The 20,486-nt window shown below is 39.5% G+C and overlaps 1 non-coding gene and 1 pseudogene across 1 annotated transcript; one reads left to right on the forward strand and one right to left on the reverse strand.

Moving 5' to 3' along the window:
- Positions 1-1,142: 1,142 nt before the first annotated feature.
- LOC109128153 (uncharacterized) lies at positions 1,143-1,378 on the reverse strand (annotated as a pseudogene).
- A 16,896-nt stretch (positions 1,379-18,274) lies between these two features.
- Positions 18,275-18,381, forward strand: LOC147932965 (small nucleolar RNA R71). The gene has a single exon (XR_015576795.1). It is a non-coding gene; the product is annotated as a small nucleolar RNA R71 (small nucleolar RNA).
- The last annotated feature ends 2,105 nt before the right edge of the window (positions 18,382-20,486 follow it).

The following is a 20,486-nucleotide window of genomic DNA, read 5'->3' on the forward strand; positions in this document are numbered from 1 at the left end:
TAGCGACCGAGTAACAAGAGAGGTGGGCTGGAATACTTCATTCCGTCCAGCCACGGAAACATTTCTCTGACTAATCCTTCGATTCATCGTCTTAGCTTTAAGCCGACATTCCTGAGCTCTAACTTGGTTCTACAACCACCCCGACCTTGCTTCATAAGCTTAAAGAGGTTCTAGCTCAAGCCGAGGTTGTTAGATCAACTAACAACACAACTTAACACAATTCAATCCATACAAAAGCTTATATATACACTCGAATAATTCGTAAACTAACCGTTGAAATCGAATTTCCACCGTTGGATATAAAGCCCGTACTATCACGAGTATCTCTACCGAATTTTGTCTCGATCAAACAAGTTTTGAACCCCAAACGCCGCCTAGAAGGAGCCATCTCGGAACAGTTTCTAGGGTTCACACTTAAGCCATATTTCACAGTTCCAGCAAATTACTTGTCCAGGAAGCAACAAACAAAACTCCTCTAGATCAACTCCGAATGAAGCGATTTCAGATGCTATGGATTCTTGGCTTGATGGAGAACACTCCAGTGTAATCAGCTTTCCGATCCAATATAAGATCCGGCGCCAGAGAGCCTCCAAATACGGCTACTCCACACTGCCTTTTAACTCCAATCTTCTTTCACTTCCTTTTTCCTCTTCAGCTCTTTTCACTCTACTCTGTTCTCCCATCACTAGAGAAACTTCACACAGCCATAACATGACTATCCAGACCCACAAGAGGCTTCCCCACATATACCGCGTCTCTCTCTCATCTCCGTCATGACTCCACCGCGTCTCTCTCTCCTTTTTGATAACAACACCCATCCACAGCACCACATCCTTTGCTCTAGGACTCACGTTACTTCTCCTTCTCTTGAGTCGGAAGACAACACAAACACAAAAACAGCTCCATGGAGAAAGAGATGCGTACATGCATACATAAACTGATATGCACGGCTCACCCCTCTCCTCCTTACATCACCACCAAACCAAGCTCTACGCCTTTTATCTCTTTACCCAAACATTTATTAGGGATACAATATCCCACATTGGAAGTTGAGTAGGATCTTAAGTAGTATATATAAGATATGGGCCTCTCCACTCATTGCCAATTGGTTTTGAGTTGGAAGCCCACAATTTAACATGGGATCAGAGCCCGGTCCGCACATACTCAACCTAATCCACAATCGGCCCGGCCCAATAGTTGGCCCGCCGATTCATGCCCGAACATACCGAGATTGATGCCTAAAGAAGCCATCATCTCGAGGGGGCGTATTAGGGATACAATATCCCACATTGGAAGTTGAGTAGGATCTTAAGTAGTATATATACGATATGGGCCTCTCCACTCATTGCCAATTGGTTTTGAGTTGGAAGCCCACAATTTAACAACATTGATCAACGTAAGCCAATACATACACTGACTATTACAAAAACGAGCCAACCACAACAACAATGGTGGTGGCAACTAGAACAATCGTGACAAAGACTTTCTCTTTTACGATTACATAATCACTTTAATAATCAATTCTAAAGATCAATCCAATAAACAAATCCACGCAACCAAGAAAATATGATCCTCTTCCCATGACCACCAAACTCACAAATCAGCGACTCACATAACACAACAACAGAAACGAGAGTTAAGGGTTAGCGATACCTTCTCGACAACACCGGCTTGCTCTCCCGTGAAGGCGTTACGGGCAACAGCACAAGTTGTTTACACAACGAGAGTCTCGGAGATAACAAACGGCGGCAACCAACACCAACAACATAACATCTCGATCCCCTCTTCCTCTCACGCCAACACCACCTCGGCCCGTACTCCTTTCACGACCCCTCTCCCATTTCATCTCTGTCGTCACCACAACCCTACACGGAATCACAACAACACGTTGACCACATCCCACTCTCTCCACCTACATCTCTTTCTCATTCGATGTCCACCTAGGGTATACTCTCATCATCCGTAACCGCCCCCAAGCTCGTCGCTCCCTTTTTTATTAAAAGAGTAAAATTAGGGCTTTTGGTTTAGGCTGGTTTAGTTTCAGTTTAATAAACAAAACTCAATTAAACCATATGATCACATATATAATTGAGCTTAGTTTAATTAACAACTCCTCCTAAACCAACCAGAATAAATCGATTCAACTTCAGTTCCCTACCAATCATTTACATATTAATTTTTGGGACACGGGCGTTACACCTTGGAAATCTTCAATAACACCCCATCAAATAGCACAAATTAAACGATCACTCCGGAATGATTTTAAAGCATCGTAGAATTTTGCAGTTGTTTTTTCGAATAATTCACACCTTAATAGGGTTCCACTAAAATTAAAGAATTAAAATTGTATGTTTCAAAATAATGGCTAAAGATTATAATTATGTATAATATATATATATATATATATATATATATATATATATATGAGTATTATAATTTACCTGAAATCACGAAGATCAAAAGAGATTTTGTAGTTAATTGAGTAATCCTCTGCTCTATTATTTATTTTAAGATTTTCATCAGTACTTTGCAGCTCATCGTCCTTTTCATCCTCCTCTAAATCTTGGACATAATTTTCGTCATCATGATCATCGTTACCACTGTTATCTGATTGGTATTCGCCCTCATCATCAGTTTCTTCTTCAGTATCATCCTCTTCTTCATCAATCGAATCATAACAAACATCATCTTCTTCATCGTTTCCTTCATGTATATAATCATCATCATCATGATCTCCAACATCACTGTCATCATCAGATTCTTCAAAGAATGTACAATCTGATTCAGAGTGATCATGAACAGAAATATTTTTCTTTTGCTCTGAACCATACCGAGTACAATACTTAAATAACATACGTATATTATCACTTTGTGTTACGTCCACATGTTTCTTATTATTTTCCAACCCCTTGATTTCCTTTTTTTGTTGTAATTTTCTGAAATTACAACTGAATTCAATATTTACAACCTCACCAACGACGTCTGTATAAAAATTAAATTAGTTCAAATACAAAGAACTACAAATAATAATTGAATTTAATTTTAAAATAACTAAATAATTCCTCACTGACTAAGTAATCTTCACATTGGGTACCATCATGAATGAGTTTGAAATCGACGAAATCATAGAAATCTTCCCCTCCAACAACTGAATTCTCTCTGATCTTGGTATTTTACAAAATAACAATTTTGTAACGATGTGTAGTAGCTAAACATGAACCATTATGTTCAACAACCTTAAAGTTTTCGAAATTAAGCCAATCACCAACCTTGAACTTTGAGACAAAACGATCATAAACATCTCCACGAAATGAGCATTGGACCTTTACACCCTAGAAAAACATAGTATTATTAATTATCGCATAATACAATTTTATATGTCATAACAATATTTTAAAAACCTTGTAATTTTGAACTTTCAGGTATAATTGCATATAAGCTTGTTGTTTGAAATATATAATGAGCTTAAAATTAAATAAAGTAAATACCTTAATATCAGACAAAACAATCTCCAAACTTGGACCTTTCTCTTCCCACAGACACAAGACCTTCGCACGAATTTTCCATTCATATTTTGAAGAGTTCAAACGCGAAACATAATCGAAAAGGCTATACCTAACCATAGTTTTTTTTGTTTTTTTTTTGTTTTCTTCTTTGATTTAGGTTGGAATCAAAAGAGTCGAATAGACGTATATATATATATATGCAATTTACATTTTTTATCGAAAGTGATATTTTAAAATTTTTCTTTACCAAATCATTTAACTAATCTGTATAGATCTCTAGACATTAATATCTTTACATTTCCCTTTATTTTAGAGATAAATAGTAATCTTCTTAATGTTTATCATTACGGCTTTTAATTCGTATTTACAATTTCTATTTTTACATAAATCGTGATAATACACTATATTCTATTCTGATTTAAATATAGAATATCTCTTAAGATTATCCACCCTACTTTACATAATGTAAAATAACAACATTAGATTTTCCTAACAATAATCTTCAAAATTTTGAACATAATAATTATCACATTTTAGAGAATATTAGCTATCAATATATCATTTCATTATCTTTTTCCAAATTTAAATAATAATCAAGAACTTTAGTAACTGGTCGGTTAGATATCATAATATTCATCATACTATTCTCTAAATATCATGCTTATCTTCTCCTCACGCCTGAATATGAGCTACGACACCAAGGATTTATTCTTCCATATGCAGATTATTTACATTAATTAACAATATTATTCAAAATTTTAAACATAATAATATTAAACACTTTTTTTTTCTTAATAATAGTTATGAATATAACATTACATTGTTTTATTTAGTTCTTATATAATCATCAAGAACCTTGGTATCCGGTAGTTTGTATTGTTTATAATTGTATTTCACGATTATTATATTTAATCGTCATTAATAAAGTACATTTTTTTATTATTAAAATAAATAATCATTGGATTATTTCTATTTCAAAAAATATTCATCCATCTAAAAAAATATCCATAAAAATACGATTATAAGATCTCAAAACATTCATCCTACTATTCTCTACATTTCGTCTTCCTCCTTTCTTCACGCCTGAATTTTTGCAACGACATCAATCATTTCTTCTTCCATACGCATTCTATTTTAAAAATAATAACAATGTCATAAATTATATCTAATGGAATTTTATTGAGAATATTTGAAGATAATTATCGTGTAGTTTAAATGGAAAGGAAACAACTCTGATTTTTTGCGATCAGTAGCTTCTCTGCAGATATTAACAAAAATAGGGTTACGATCAAAATTTTTGGAAAAACGCTAATAAAATGTTTCATTAAAACTAAAATTTTAGTGTCAGGATGACTTTTAAACACAAATTGTTTCCGTGTTAATACCAAATAAACAAATTATTAACAAACGTTAGAAGATGATCCAAACAAAGAATTAGTGTCAAATCCGCCTTGTAACATAAAATTACTACCGAACAATAGCCGAAAGACGTTGTATCGCTGACTCTGCATCTCTAATCTGTTGATTAATCACACTAAATGATGTTATATCCGAGAAAATAAGAATAATTAATTTAAAACAATAACAAAATATTTTATTTTAAAATATACCATAACTTTTGGGATATTATTAGCACCATTCACAGTCTCTCTGCAATAATAATCAGTAACTACAAATGTTAATATGATTTTCTGAATCAAATATATATATATATATATATATAAATAATTTTCCTTTAAAATGTAAAACAATACCTGTTTTTCACCATATGATCATTGGTAGATTCATCTAAACATTATTTTAATTTAATTAAATCATTAGAAATATATTAATTAAAGTAATTTTAAATTTAACAACATACCTTTTAGCATGGATGAAGATGCAGAATTCAAATAAAAATGTTCGATAGTCCTCGCCACATCCACCTATTCATTTATATTTATTTATTAGAGCCACAAACACATGAAAAAATTTAATAACGATGATAGAATAGTTTACTATTTAAATTACCAAACATCTCTCATTAATATGATCATCTTCAGAAGCATTCCTGCAACTATAAATATAAGCCTTTTTATTAAGCATCATCAAAGTATAAAGAATAAAGTTTAAAATATACAAAAATAAAATACCTAGATTTCTTGTGCGGGAACATAGAACTAAGATCACGACCATCTACTAACTCACCTGAAACATAAGAATTAGTATAATCGTTTTACAAAACGTTAAATAAATCAAGAAACCTATAGAATATAATATAAGAAGTAATGAAACCATACACAAAGTTTTGGTAATGCTCGAACTTGCGTTCCAAACAAATACTACAGAAAGAGGATATGAATCATTAGAACACGAACACGAATACGAAGAACCATATAAAGGATCATCAAGACTATAATACATATATAATTTGAAGAACATAAGAGAAAATTAGGGTTTTCTCTGTTTTAAAGATTTCAGATTATGGAGAATGATTAGGGTTGTACCTATTTATATATTAGCTACCAACCTATAATTTTAGGGTTTCGAATAGGTCGGTATATTTTGGATGGGTTTTATATAAAGCCCATTAGTTTAGGTTTTAGCGTTTTAAAATTTATAAAATCACGTTTTGACGACTATATAGATTAGATATTTAATAAATTTAAACTTTTTAAACTTTCTAAATTAATTTGAAGGGTAAAATGGTCCAGATTTGAATCTCATTGATGGCAAATTAGTAATCTTAAGTCTGAGGATGAATGTGGTGCGTTTCAGCAACCTAAATAGAGAACAAAAGCTTGTCTGAAAAATTTTCAGGGGTATTTTTCATTAAGGGTAAACGACGTAATTTTTTGTGAGAATGGCTGTGAGCCCTCTCGACTTCTCCTTTAATATATGAGCCCTCTCGACTTCTCCTTCAATATATTAGATAGGAGTTCTGTAATCAGGTTTTCTGCATCTCTGTTGTATCTCCGTCTATAGGTGTTTAGCATACTACTGTGACATAAAAATGTATCATTTAAAACATAAAATAATTAGTATTGTTATTTTCATACCCACAATTTTTCAACAAAATTAAAATATTCATTCAAATGAAGGAAAGCTAGAACCGAGAGCAAAGAAAGGAGTCTTCACTGGTTACCCAGATGGAGTTAAAGGTTTCCGGATATGGGTTCAAGATGACAAGAAGTGTGTTATCAGTAGGAATATGGTCTTTAAGGAGGACGTGATGTTCAAGGACTTTAAGTCCGAACCAAGCACATGTAATGATAAAATTGTTTTGTCTACTGATAAACTTTTGAGTTTTGATTTTGCAGGTAAACACAGGATCTTAGGAGATTCTTCTCAAGGTGGAGTTCTCCCGGAACAGGGTGCTTCGTCTGAGCAGGTCATGGTTAATCCAGAGGTTCAGGGTACAGATGTTGCAAGTCAAAGTGGACGTCATCAGGACCCAAATAGCTATCAGTTAGCGAGGGACAGAGTCAGAAGACAGATTGTGCCGCCTGTGAGTGTTGTACCCACGATCTGTCATCTCGGGCTATAGGCAAAGGGCCTAGGCCGGGCTTGTCTAATGGGCCAAGAGCGTATTACTGATCGGTCTATCAGGCCCGGAGGAAGGAAGAGAGCGCGGAGATGCTTCGTGTTGGTCAGCTCGCAGCTCGGACCCGGTCAAAGATTCCCGCATTCAAGAGGATTAATTAGGTTGCGCAAATCGTGCCCTATTAATTATGCATTAATTAGGTAATAAATTGGTCGGTATAAATATGTAAGGGGGGAGTCTTTTGTAAGGGATCGAATAAATTTTCTAAAAGAAGCAATACAGTACAAATTCTCAAAACTCTCTCTCTCAATTCAGTTCGGAACTATTTAACAGTGATAAGATCCTCCGCATTCGAATCATTTCGGAAGGAGTAACTTGATTTCAGTTCTCACAGTGAGGTTTCATGACTACGATGTAGGCATTGAGGAGGATGATATGGGAGCCTACGTGTGTTTCTTATCTGAAGATGGAAGTCTCACTGAGCCAGAAAGTTTTACTGAGGCACTGAGAGATCCAGACAGTGATAAATGGATGGTAGCAGCTACGGAGGAAATCAGTTCCCAGTACAGGAATAACACATGGGATCGAATAGACAGACCAAAAGACTGTAAGCTGATAAGCTGCAAGTGTATTTTCAAGCGGAAAGCAGGAATGTCAGACTCTGATCCTCCTAGATACAAGGCAAGGTTGGTGGCCAGAGGTTTCTCGCAGAAGGAAGGAGACTATCAGGAGATATTTGCTCCAGTCGTCAAAGACGTTTCTATTCGGTATATGCTAGCAGCAGTGAATCATTATAACATGGAGTTGCATCAGTTGGACGTTAAGATGCTTTCTTACACGGATATTTAGATGAGTACATCATCATGGAGCAACCAGAAGGTTTTGTTAGCAAGAAATATCCGGAGAAAGTTTGCTTACTGAAGAAGTCACTGTATGGGTTGAAGCAGGCACCTAGACAGTGGAATAAGAGGTTTGATGAATTCATGACTCAGATTGGCTTCAACCGGAGTGACTATGACAGCTGTGTGTATTACAAAAGGTTAAAGGTGGAGCTTATGTTTACTTACTCCTTTACGTCGATGATATGCTAATAGCTTCGACAGATGGAGACTTGACCTAGAGTTTGAAGTCTCTACTGAGTCTGGAGTTTGAAATGAAGGATCTTGGAGAAGCTAAGAAGATCCTATGCATTGAGATTGTTCGTGACAGGTCAACGAACAGATTGAAGATATCCCAGGAGAGTTACTTGAAGAAGATTCTTGGGAAGTTTAGTGATAACATCATTATTTTACCCACTTTAGCTATAGTTTTAGTATGCATTTAGGATGAGTTTGATATGATTTTAAGGCTTTAATGTCTATTATCAAGTATTTTAGGTTTCAAGAAGGTTTTACAGGTTTTATAGCAAAAAGGACCAAAAGGCAAAGAAAATACGTTTTAGGAAAGTTTCAGAGCTTTAGAGTACAGGAAACTTTTGAAGAACTTCCAGAACTCACATTTCGACGTACTTGGTTCCTATGGAAAGCTGAGAGAGTCATATTTCTCCTAGAAGTGGAATGAAGTCGATCCATCCAACCATCCGGAAGTTAAGCCCGATTTACCGAGACGTACCTTAAACTGACCTAAGAAGAACCATCAAGCCCATGGACTTTTATTTGAACGCCTGACCACCGACCACCACGGCGGCCCAATCCAAGTCTTCAACACCGTTCTAGAAGCTTCCTACGCCGCCCTTGCCATGCACTTATCAAGAGATGATGTTTCTACCCTTACAAAACCCTAAACCTAGACAGAACCCTATAAATACTCTTCTAAGCCCTAGGGTTTAGAGTGTGCCTTCAAAGTGCCTTCACCTGCCTCCAAAGAGATCACAACCAGAAGAACAGCCACGAACAGCAGCCCTCTCTCGTCCATCTCTTGAAGCTTTGAAGTTCACCAAACTCTTTTCTATTCTATTTGCTTTGTACTTTGTTTCATAAGGGAGAAGATCCTATAACTTTGTTTGACAATCATTGAAGTAATATCTAAATCCTTTCTCTCTTTTTATTATTTTATAATTATGAATTGTTTAAACCTTGCTTTGATGATTCCCTTAAACATGCTAGAGTAGTTTTCTAGTTGGGTTTAAAGGGATATATCAAAGGGGGGAGATGATCTTAGTTTAGGTGGCAATTTTTAAAGTTTGTTAGATTTAATTCTGTTTATTCTATGCTTTAATTCTAAGTCTTTACTTAATGCTTTAAGTTAGCCTCATGAACTAACTATGACCTAAAGTGTGTGTGCTTTGCCAAAAGCTTGCATGTGTGCTTGACCTAGCTTAGATGTGTGGGGAGACATAGGAAGCACATACCCATTACCTATGGAATTCCACGGATGTTAATCGAACCTATTTTAAATGCTTTGATCTATGCGTCGTAGCCTGCGACAGTTGAGTTACGGGGTGTAGTGATCTTAGACGGTTAGCTTGAGAACTTTAAGTTAACAGTTTATTAGTGTTTCGTAGTCCGAGTTTTAGATAAACAAACTAACCCTAAACTTTCCTAGATAGATAGATCATTGAACCCCTGCAATTCCCCTTGATGCCCCAATGCTTGTTTTATTATTTTTACTTGCTTTTATTTACATTCATTTGCTTGCTACAACCGTGACAACCACAAACCCCATTTTTATTGAGTCCTAGCCTTACTTACTTCCGTTGGATTCGGTTGAACAACAACTCTCTCTCTGTGGGATCGATCCTTAAATACTACTACCGATTAGCTGTGCACTTTCAGCAGTTGTGTGGTCTTTTAAGGTAAAAGATTTGAAGTGAAAAACCACACACATCAAAGCTTTTTGGCGCCGTTGCCGGGGAGAGATTGTTGTTTACAAGAGTCTAGGAACTAGAGTAACGTCTAGGACACCTTGCTGTTTAATTTTTCTTTTTGTTTTTCATTGTTTCAGGAGACCTTGAGGATGAACCTCGACGCTCTCCCAGGAGATTTTGAGAATCTCACAATTGCACAGCTTACGTCACTTTACCGAGCCTAGGACAGAGACTCATCCTGATGAGACCATGGACAGCTCCACTCAACCACACGAACTTGAGGAGCAGCTTGAACCAGAGGAAACACCGGAGGAGCAGCTTGTACCAGAGGAAGCACCGGAGGAGCAGCTTGTACCAGCGGAAGCAGCAGAGGAAGCACTAATCGTTCCGGCGGGTCCTATAACAAGGTCACGGTCCAAGAGGTTCAACCAATCAATCCAAGGTCTACTTAAGGAGCTGGACAAGAAGCTAGAAGACGTGACTCAAACCACTTGGACGTTGCTCAAAGCTCAAGGTGCTCGGTAAAGGATGAAGTGTTGCTTTGGTGCTCTTTTTCCCTTGGTCAAGTTTTGTCCAATTGGGTTTTCTTGACAAGGTTTTTAATGAGGCCCAAGTCGTGGTCCAAGGCCCTTACAAAGCCTTGGCCCATTTTCATTCTATCTCTTTTGATAGACTGGTTTTCACCTAGGGTATCAATTCCCTATGCAGTTGTAATACAAAGGGTTATCAATCCAAATGGTTGTTATGCTAACAGATAGGATGCAATCAGAATTAAGCAAGTCAAGCCAAGCAATAAGGGGGTTTGGTTCTAACAGTTCTAATATAAACAAAGTAAAAGAATATAGACAAGTAAACCACACGACCTAAGCACTCGATGAAAGCAATCGAGTACAAGATCGAGTGGGGTGATCGAGTATGCAAGTGAACTATGAACAGCTCGAGGTATTACTCGATGCAGGTTATCGTGTACCTGATCGGGTAAGTGGTCGAGTAAGTAAGGAAAATGCAAGGAATGAAATACGAAAGTTCCTAAGGATAGGGGTAATCGATTCCTAAGTGTTCTAGACCAATACAGATGCCTTACATGCCTCAAGCAATTATTTCCTAGACAATGAACCTCTAAAACCTTGTCACCACACTGTCGCACTAGTAACAATCAACCTTGAACATACTACCACATTGTCGCACTAGCAATATGAACAAGCAGGCATTAAGAACAATTCATTTTTGTCAGTACACGTAGACTTATCTGATTTTGTCACTCAAAGTTAAGTATACCTCTAGCATTGACCTAATCAAGCATTTTATCTACTCCTTTCGGCCTGTAGCATTATAAACGCCCTAGATCTAGTCTCAACCTGTCGATCTGTTGACCGCATTAAGAACATCAACCTAGAAGGAAATTTATCTATCATATCAATCAACTAATGCATCCTAACCGATCAAGAACACCTAATCATCTATCCCATCCCTACAAACTTTGCTACACTACTCGGACATAAAAATGAATGATAAAACCGTAGAAATAAAAGAAAATGACATTATTAAAAAGATAGAGTAGAGTAGAAAAGAGTAGGGATAAAAGATCTATGAAAAACTACAAATTAAAAGTACAAAAACAAGAAGAAATATTGAGTCGCTTAGTTCTCTCACAGAAGCTCTCGCTCTCTGGTTTGAGGGTTTGCGGCGTGCTCGTTTGCGAGCTAGGGAAAGAGGGGGTTTATATATGGAAACCCATTTGACCTAGCTTCCCTGACCTGCCCGATGGTCTACTCGATGGGGTGCACGAGGCTTGAGTGGGGTAACTCCTCGGGTCGATCTTCGGGTTACTCTTCGCGCTCTTGGATCCTCTTCGATCGTGTTGGGGTTCGGACTTGTTCTTGTAGCTCGATGGCTCCTTCGGGTACATGCTCGAGTTGTCCTTGTTTTTCCCCATTTTTGGCTCTTTAGCACCTGTTTTCATCCAATATATGCAAATGCAGAAATGCAACTACCTAAATGCTCTAAAAATTGATTCCTACAGTAATTGGTCTAAAAATGCTAAGTTAGAGGTATGAACAATGCAAAATATGGACAAAAAGGGATGCTAAAAACATGTAAATTAGAGTGTTATCAGACCCCCAAACTTAAATCTTGCTAGTCCTCTAGCAAGTAAGTAAGAAGGTACGGTTTGAAAGTGGGGACTCATAACCTTAAGATGCTAACCGAAGGATGCAAGCTATAGTCCTTAAAGATAGTTTAATGGTGCTAAGATCAATCAACATACTTACAAATATTTTTCTATGCTTATTGCCATGTATCGATCTAGCTCAACCTCCAACTAAAGATAAGGAACATCTCTTTCACATTCAATTAAGTGTTTGGCGGATTCTTGCAAATAGAAGGTGAATCAAGCTCAATCGGTTTCAAAGGTAAGGCTTTTTGATAAGGTGGTTTCAAGCAAATTCTTTAGGTGGTTTCTCTCAAAAAGTGGAATGCTAGACAGTCGTGAAAACTATCTAAGACTGAGAAAAATTTGGGCATACAAAGCTTAACTGTTGATGATCTACCCTTTTCTCATACATTCATAATGTTTTTTTTTTATTTAAACCTCCTAGAATTTAACTACCACACCCTTGATTTTTAACTCTCTTTTTTTTTACTCTCTAAGGTTTAGACTTTTAGACTTTGAAATTCTAGCTCTTAATCTCTCTTTTTTTTATTTTTTTGTTTCTTTGCTAAACTCCTAATATACATATATTCTTTTTCTTTCTTTTTTTTTTACTTAGAGACTTAAAGCTAATTAATTCTAACCTTAGGGACTTTTCTCCTTTTTTTTATATTCCACAACCCATCCCCAAATAAACATTCTAACCACTTATCCTTCAAAACCGAATCTATTAGCTAGTTCAAATCTAACTTAGCTAAATCAAGAGGCAGTTCTTTGTCGTTCTCAATACTCTCAAGGTTTCACAACCTATAGCACAATGAAAAAGGCCTCACTCAACAATTCACATCAAGGTTTGAAAGAAAGGTTTGGGTTCATGGGTAGGACAAATGAATCGGGTTAAACGAAAAGATTGGTAGAAAGTGGAGTGCTAGCCCGAGTTTAGAGTTACCATGAGCAAGTATTCAAGTTCCATAAGCAAGACAATTAAAGTTCAAATTAAATCCAATAATGTAGAGATGTTCTAATGTTCAATCAAGTGGAGGAAGCATTCAATCGACACAAAGGGTCTAAGCAAAGATTTTTCATTTTTTTCCAAAGATTGATCTAGCAACAATGAACTGTGACTAAGTGCTATAGCTTCAATCCTAAGGTTTGATTTTTAAACAAGGTGGTTTTAATCATTGTCCCCTAAGATGCATATGCAACAATCCTATATGAAATAAACTAGACTCAATCCTAATATGCAAATGCAACTACATGAACACTCTTTTTTTTTTTTTTGTAAATTTTTCAAATTTTTGGGTTTTTTCAATGCACATAGATGCAGACTCAAATGAATAAAACTAGCATGCAAAAATTTGAAATAATAAAAATAAGAAAATAAAACACAATGTTAAATACATTCTAGGACCCTTCCCCAAACTTAAATTACAGTCCCTGTGTAAATAAAAGTTGGAAAGGAATCCAAGAATCACACAAAATGAATTAGACTAAATGCAATGTTATTTACAAAGTTTGGATGAATTTGGTACCTCATGGGTTGGTGAAGAAGGAGGTCGCAGCAGCCTCCATGCTTGCCAACGTATAGCCAGGGTCATCTCCAGCTTCAGCATGTGCCGGTGTTTGCTCGTCAGAGAGCTCAGATATGCGTACAGACGACTTGCTCGGACCAGCATCCGAGGTGTTGATCGAGGGTGGGATCGCGTAGCTCATCGGGTAGGGCATCGGGTAGTAGGATGGAAATGGCGGAAGAGGCCCAGAATGATCACCAGTGTATCCACTCGCAGGGTGCATCGTGTACGGCATCGTGTATGGAATCTCGTACGGTGGAGGAAAAATTCCAGCATAATCACCCGATTGGGTGCTCGATGGGTGCATCGGATAGTGCATCGTGTACCCCATCGGATTGGGTGTCGGGTAAGCGTCAGAGTGGCTTTTCCTCGATGCTTCTGTTCGGGTGATATCCTCCTCAGCTTGGGGCTCGTATGATGATGCTCTTTGAGGTTCTAGAGGTGGTAGTCCTCAAGTTCCTCCTAGTGGTCTGCTTCGCCCTATCCATGTAGGTGCTTGTGCCGAGGTAGGAGCTGAGGCACAGCTTGCCTTGTCTTGCAACTCCTTGATCTGACCTCCCATTACCTTCACTGAACCGGCAAGATCCTTCACCTTTTTCACCAGGAACTTGTTCATCTTCTTCAGCCAGCCAATTCTCTTGTGAGCTTCCCTCACTCCTACTGGTTGCTTTTGAGAGCATGCATACTCTTCAAAATCAAACTCCTCCGAGCTATCTCCTTGTCTCTGCCCGGTCTCTTCTCTCTTCTTAGCCTCGGACTCCTCCTCCAAGTTGTACAGCTCTTCCAACGGTGGTGCGAAGTCAATGTTGTGCCCTAACCGAACCTTGGTGTATGCGACATTGGGTAAAACCATTTGAGCAGCTCCGTTGGATGGAAAAACTTGAACAATGTCATGTCATTAGGCCTTTCATAGGCCAAGAATCTCGCCAGCACGAGGTAGTCTGTATCCAGCCACCTTGGTTCGTGGACAATTCCCTTTAAGGGCACATCGAATGCCACTAAGATTGGTGTAACTAGTCCCCCAATAGAGATCTCTCCGCCTCCTTCTCTCCTTTTCACAGCCCAAGATTTCAAGTACAGGAATTGATCGAGTAGCACGAACAACATACTAGTATCAGCTATGTCTCCTACTAGCGGTGTTCCATCCCTAGCACTATCCAAAACTCCACACAATGCAACATCCAATAACTGAAGCTCATTGTCGTTCATGTTCCCAGTCTCTTTTCTAGCAAAGAGAGTGCATGCGAGGGACTTGTGAAAATACCTCATAACAGGGCTCCTTATTTGAGCAGATTTGGAGCTCGTGGACTTGTAGGGGTGCTTGTCTCCTATTTTCAGCCATAGGGACCTTATCTCTTCCTTGCTGACCTCCATACCTTCCCCACTACCAGCCTTGAAGCCATACAGCGTCTCCATCTCCTTGAAAGTCAGCCGGTATTCCGTGTTCCGAACGGAGAAGGTGATGAACCCGATCCCCCCATCTGGTAGTAGGGTCGGGTGGTCCTCGAAATAGTGCAGCTTCAGGGTTGAAAGGAAGTGGACCGTCTCCTCTTCATAAGCTTCTAGATGGGATAGCATCATATTGCCCAGGTGGCACATATCGAACAAAAACTCAACGTCTCTAGCGATGCCCAATTGCTTCATTGTCTCACGGTGAGGGTATCGGGTACCAACGAAGCTCATCTTCCGGAAGACTTTGAACAATCTCGCCGGACTGTCGACTTCCTTTTGCTTAAGCCTCCGCAAGGCTTGGCGGGTCCTCTCTCTATGCTCCTCTTTTCTTTCTCTTTCCTCCTCCTCAGCGTGTTGATCTCCTTCAACCACTGCTCTCTCAACCAATTTCTCAGCCTTCTCCGAAGCCGGTCTCTTCCCCCTTGCAATTTCGGCTCTACTCCTTGATCGAGAGGTTTGGATCTCACCTTGTTCTTCTCCTCCAGCATCAGAATCGACCTCCATAGGGTCGGTAAGCGTCTTTTCGGATGTAGACAGGTCCCTACGTCAAGGAGAACGGCGGACAGCACTCGCCATTGGACTCGGTGAGCGAACTCGGGGGCTTGCTCGATCGGTTACTCGAGCATCAGGTCGGGTAGTGGATTGAGTTGTGCATCGGGTTGGGGAGGCTAAACGTCCACCTAACGGTCGGGAATGTGGAACGTTTCCTCTTCCTTGGGGTTGTTGAACTTCGGTGGCGTCTCCTCCGGTTGTAGCAGCGGTGGAGGTGGATCTTCTTCCCTTCCTTTGGTAGGTTCTAGCGGTTGGCTCCATGTCGATTCCTTGAGAAGAAAAAGAAAAGCTAGTTCTTGGGATTAATAAGGTTAGTCTCCAAAGAAAATCGAATGAGCTTGGAATCGAGAGAGAAGAATAGAAACTTATGGAAATTGAAAAGCTTAAGAGAATGAGGGAGACTTATCGGTGATGAGGAGGGAGAAGGGTTCGACCTCCTTAAATAGGCTAGGGTTTTGGTTGGTGGGCTTCGCCGAGAGTGGGCTTGGCTTGTGGAATTCGGATTCCACTCGCTACCCGAGCAGGGACACGATCAGGTGCGTCGAGTACGGTGTCGGGTTGACCCTCGGGTTTACCAATTTCCTCTTCCCAATTTTCCATTTTTTTTTTTAATTTTATTTATAAAATTGCAAAAGTAGAAAAATTAAATAAAAGAAAATAAAGCAGATAGACTAAAATTAAAAGATACCTTTGGGACCTCCTCCCAAGTGAGCTTGTTTAAAGTCACTAAGCTTGACTCTTCATGCTCCTGAAGCATGGGATCCATGTGGAAGAGGTTCTAGAATCCTCTCCACTACAGTAGGTTGGTTCAAAAGATCTCCCAGATTTTGTCCAGGTTCCATGGCAAATGTGGTGTTAACCTCTTCAAAATGTAGCATTTTTCTTTGTTTGGTCCTAGTGGAAAAAGCTTGACCATCTATGGTTGGCCTCTTAACTCCTTTCTTCACCTCAAACTCCATCTTGAGGTGTTCACCATGTTCTATCCTGATCTTGCCTCGTTTCACTTCGATCACCGCACCAACTGTTGCCAAGAATGGTCTTCCTAGAATCAGTGGATCATCCGGTTCCTTGTTTATATCTAGGATCATGAAGTCGGTAGGCACTTCCTGTTTCCCAATCCTTAGGGGCAGATTTTCTAAAATGCCAATCGGATGCATTACCGTTCTATCAGCTAGAACCAGATATTGCTTACTTGGTTTGAAGTCGGTGAATCCCAGCTTGTTAGCAACTGAAAGTGGCATGATGCTAACCGAAGCTCCAAAATCACACAAGCAGCTCTTGAAAATCCGAAATCCTATTGAACACGGCAATGTGAAAGAGCCAGGATCTTCAAGTTTTTCCTCAATTCTTACCTCAGGATCCAAATAAATTTCACTTCTCAGAATTTCAAATTCGATCTCTTTGACAGCCTCCTTAACTTCATCCTCCATTCTAGCTGCTTCCTTTGCAGTTTCCTGCTGAAGCTCATGTGGGGGCAAAAGCTTAGGTGGTGGAGCTTTGCGCTTAGCCATTCGCTCTGCAAGCGCTTCCAACTGGATGTCAAGTGCAGCACTGAACCTTTCCTCCAACTCCCCTCCTACCAGTGTAGGTGGTTGAGGCTGATCTCCTTTCTCAATATCTACTTGATGCATCATCCGATCAACACCATTGTGTAGGTCATCGGGTTCCACTTCGGGTTCTTCGTCAGTTTGTGATTCCCGAACCAGTGCTCGATCATCAACTCGATCAGTCTCTTCGGGTGAAGGCTCGGGTTCATACTCGGATATATAGTATTTGGCCTCATCCTTCATTGAGTCATCCACATCCTCCCCATCTTGATCATCACTGTCCCCAGTTAGGTAGTCCTCATAATCATCATCTAGGAAAATGGCTTGAGCAGTCGCATAATCCTTTGGGTTTTGAACAGCTTTACCCGGCAGTTGATTGATCTTTGGTGTAGGTTGGTTGTTGTGGTGGCCTTCTAGGTATCGAACCTTTGTGTTGAGTGATTTGTACTTGGCATTGAGGTTATTGTATCCTGAGTCGATTTTGTTGCTCATTTCCGCGAATCGTTTCGCGATGTCCATAGAAGCTGTAGCCTGTTGCTGAATCATTTGCTGAATAAGACCTTGTAACTTGGCTTCTTGTGACTGGTTCGGTGGACCTTGGTGTTGTTGGAATCCTGGTGGTTGGTTGTAAGTGCCTTAGTATGGTTGCTTAGGCGCATAGCCTTGGTTGTACTGGACAAAAGGCTTATGTTGTGTCTGGTTCCCTTGAACTGCAGATGGGTAGGTTTGGTCTTGAGGATTTGCAACATTTGGGTTTCGATAAGATAGATTTGGGTTTGGCTTGAAGTTGTTGTACCCTCTGTTGTACCCTCCTTGGTTGTTGATGTAGTTAACATCCTCTAGCTGCATAGTCTCCCCATCTTGCTGTTGAAACTGCTCTTCCTCTGATATAGCATGGACATGCTTCTGCTGGTTGAGGAGCTGATCGAGCTTATCATTGAGGGCTTTCATGTCCCTCTTGTACTTGGCATCTTCCTCTCCTGTAGATCGCACAGAGCGATCATATTCCTCATTGTAGTTGCCATCAGATTGAGCCAAGTTCTCAACTAGGTCCCAACCTTCATCAACATCATTGTTGAGGAAGTTACCATTGCTTGCGGTGTCCAGCAACATCCGTATCTTGGGGACCACTCCTCGGTATAGTGTGCTCAGCAATGAAGCATTATTGAAGCCATGATGTGGAAATCGAGTTGTGTAACCCTTGAAACGTTCCCAAGCTTCATTGAACGTTTCGTTGTTCTTCGGTACAAAGCTGGAGATTTCATTTCGCAGCCTTGCGGTTCTGGAGTTTGAGAAGAATTTGGCGAGGAATGCCTTCTTGCACGCTTCCCAAGTGGTGATGGACTCCTTAGGGAGCGATTTCTCCCAAATGTGTGCTTTATCTCCCAAAGAGAATGGGAAAAGCCTTAGCTTGAATCCATCTTCACTGACTCCATTTATCTTAGTTAGGCTACAGAGCCTATCAAATTCATCCAGATGATCCAATGGGTCCTCCATTGGCAGTCCATGAAATTTGTTGCTCTGTATCATCTGGATGAGACTACTCTTGATCTCAAAATTGTTGTTCTGCACAGCTGGTGGCACAATGCCATTCCTTTGAGTGTGAGTAGTCAGAGCATCTCTTGCTCCTATGTTGTTCCTTGCTTGAGGAGCTGGTGGACCGTTCTCATTATTCATCATCTCCTCAATGGGTGCTCGTTCTGGTTGAACTTGTTGTTGTCTGAGTAGCCGAGGTCTGTCGATGTTGTCGATGAAAGGACTCAGGTTCTGACTACCTCTGGATCGTGTTTGCATGCACAGGTAAGTATCCGAGTTTGTACACGAGGATCAACTCGATCAGGTGATCGAGTGACGGGTCGGGTGGGTGCTCGGGTTGTACCTTAAAGGCGAAAGCAAACAAGTCAGTATCTGAAACAAATATAAACAAACGAACTTGATCTAGCAAGTCCTGAAATCTTAAACGTAGCAAAATAAAACAACCAGATGGCAACAGCGCCAAATTGATAGACTGGTTTTCACCTAGGGTATCAATTCCCTATGCAGTTGTAGTACAAAGGGTTATCAATCCAAATGGTTATTATGCTAACAAATAGGATGCAATCAGAATCAAGTAAGTCAAGCCAAACAATAAGGGGGTTTGGTTCTAACAGTTCTAATATAAACAAAGTAAAAGAATATAGACAAGTAAACCACACGACCTAAGCACTCGATGAAAGCAATCGAGTACAGGATCGAGTGGGGTGATCGAGTATGCAAGTGAACTATGAACAGCTCTAGGTATTACTCGATGCAGGTTATCGTGTACCTGATCGGGTAAGTGGTCGAGTAAGTAAGGAAAATGCAAGGAATGAAATACGAAAGTTCCTAAGCATGGGGGTAATCGATTCCTAAGTGTTCTAGACCAATATGGATGCCTTACATGCCTCAAGCAATTATTTCCTAGACAATGAACCTCTAAAACATTGTCACCATACTGTCGCACTAGTAACAATCAACCTTGAACATACTACCACACTATCACACTAGCAATATGAACAAGCAGGCATTAAGAACAATTCATTTTTTTCAGTACACTTAGACTTATCTGATTTTGTCACTCAAAGTTAAGTATACCTCTAGCATTGACCTAATCAAGCATTTTATCTACTCCTTTCGGCATGTAGCATTATAAACGCCCTAGATCTAGTCTCAACCTGTCGGTCTGTTGACCGCATTAAGAACATCAACCTAGAAGGAAATTAATCTATCATATCAATCAACTAAAGCATCCTAACCGATCAAGAACACCTAATCATCTATCCCATCCCTAGAAACTTTGCTACACTACTCGGACATGGAAACGAATGATAAAACCGTAGAAATAAACGAAAATGACATTATTAAAAAGATAGAGTAGAGTAGAAAAGAGTAGGGATAAAAGATCTATGAAAAACTACAAATTAAAAGTACAAAAACAAGAAGAAATGTTGAGTCGCTCAGTTCTCTCACAGAAGCTCTCGCTCTCTGGTTTGAGGGTCTGCGGCGTGCTCGTTTGCGAGCTAGGGAAAGAGGGGGTTTATATATGGAAACCCATTTGACCTAGCTTCCCAGACCTGCCCGATGGTCTACTCGATGGGGTGGCTTGAGTCGGGTAACTCCTCGGGTGGATCTTCGGGTGGATCTTCGGGTTGCTCTTCGCGCTCTTGGATCCTCTTTGATCGTGTTGGGGTTCGGACTTGTTCTTGTAGCTCGAAGGCTCCTTCGGGTACATGCTCGAGTTGTCCTTGTTTTCCCCCATTTTTGGCTCTTTAGCACCTGTTTTCATCCAAAATATGCAAATGCAGAAATGCAACATCCTAAATGCTCTAAAACTTGATTCCTACATTAAATGGTCTAAAAAT

Source organism: Camelina sativa, chromosome 12 (assembly GCF_030686135.1).
Source record: "Camelina sativa cultivar CO46 ecotype springtype chromosome 12, ASM3068613v1".
Taxonomy (NCBI): Eukaryota; Viridiplantae; Streptophyta; class Magnoliopsida; order Brassicales; family Brassicaceae; genus Camelina; species Camelina sativa.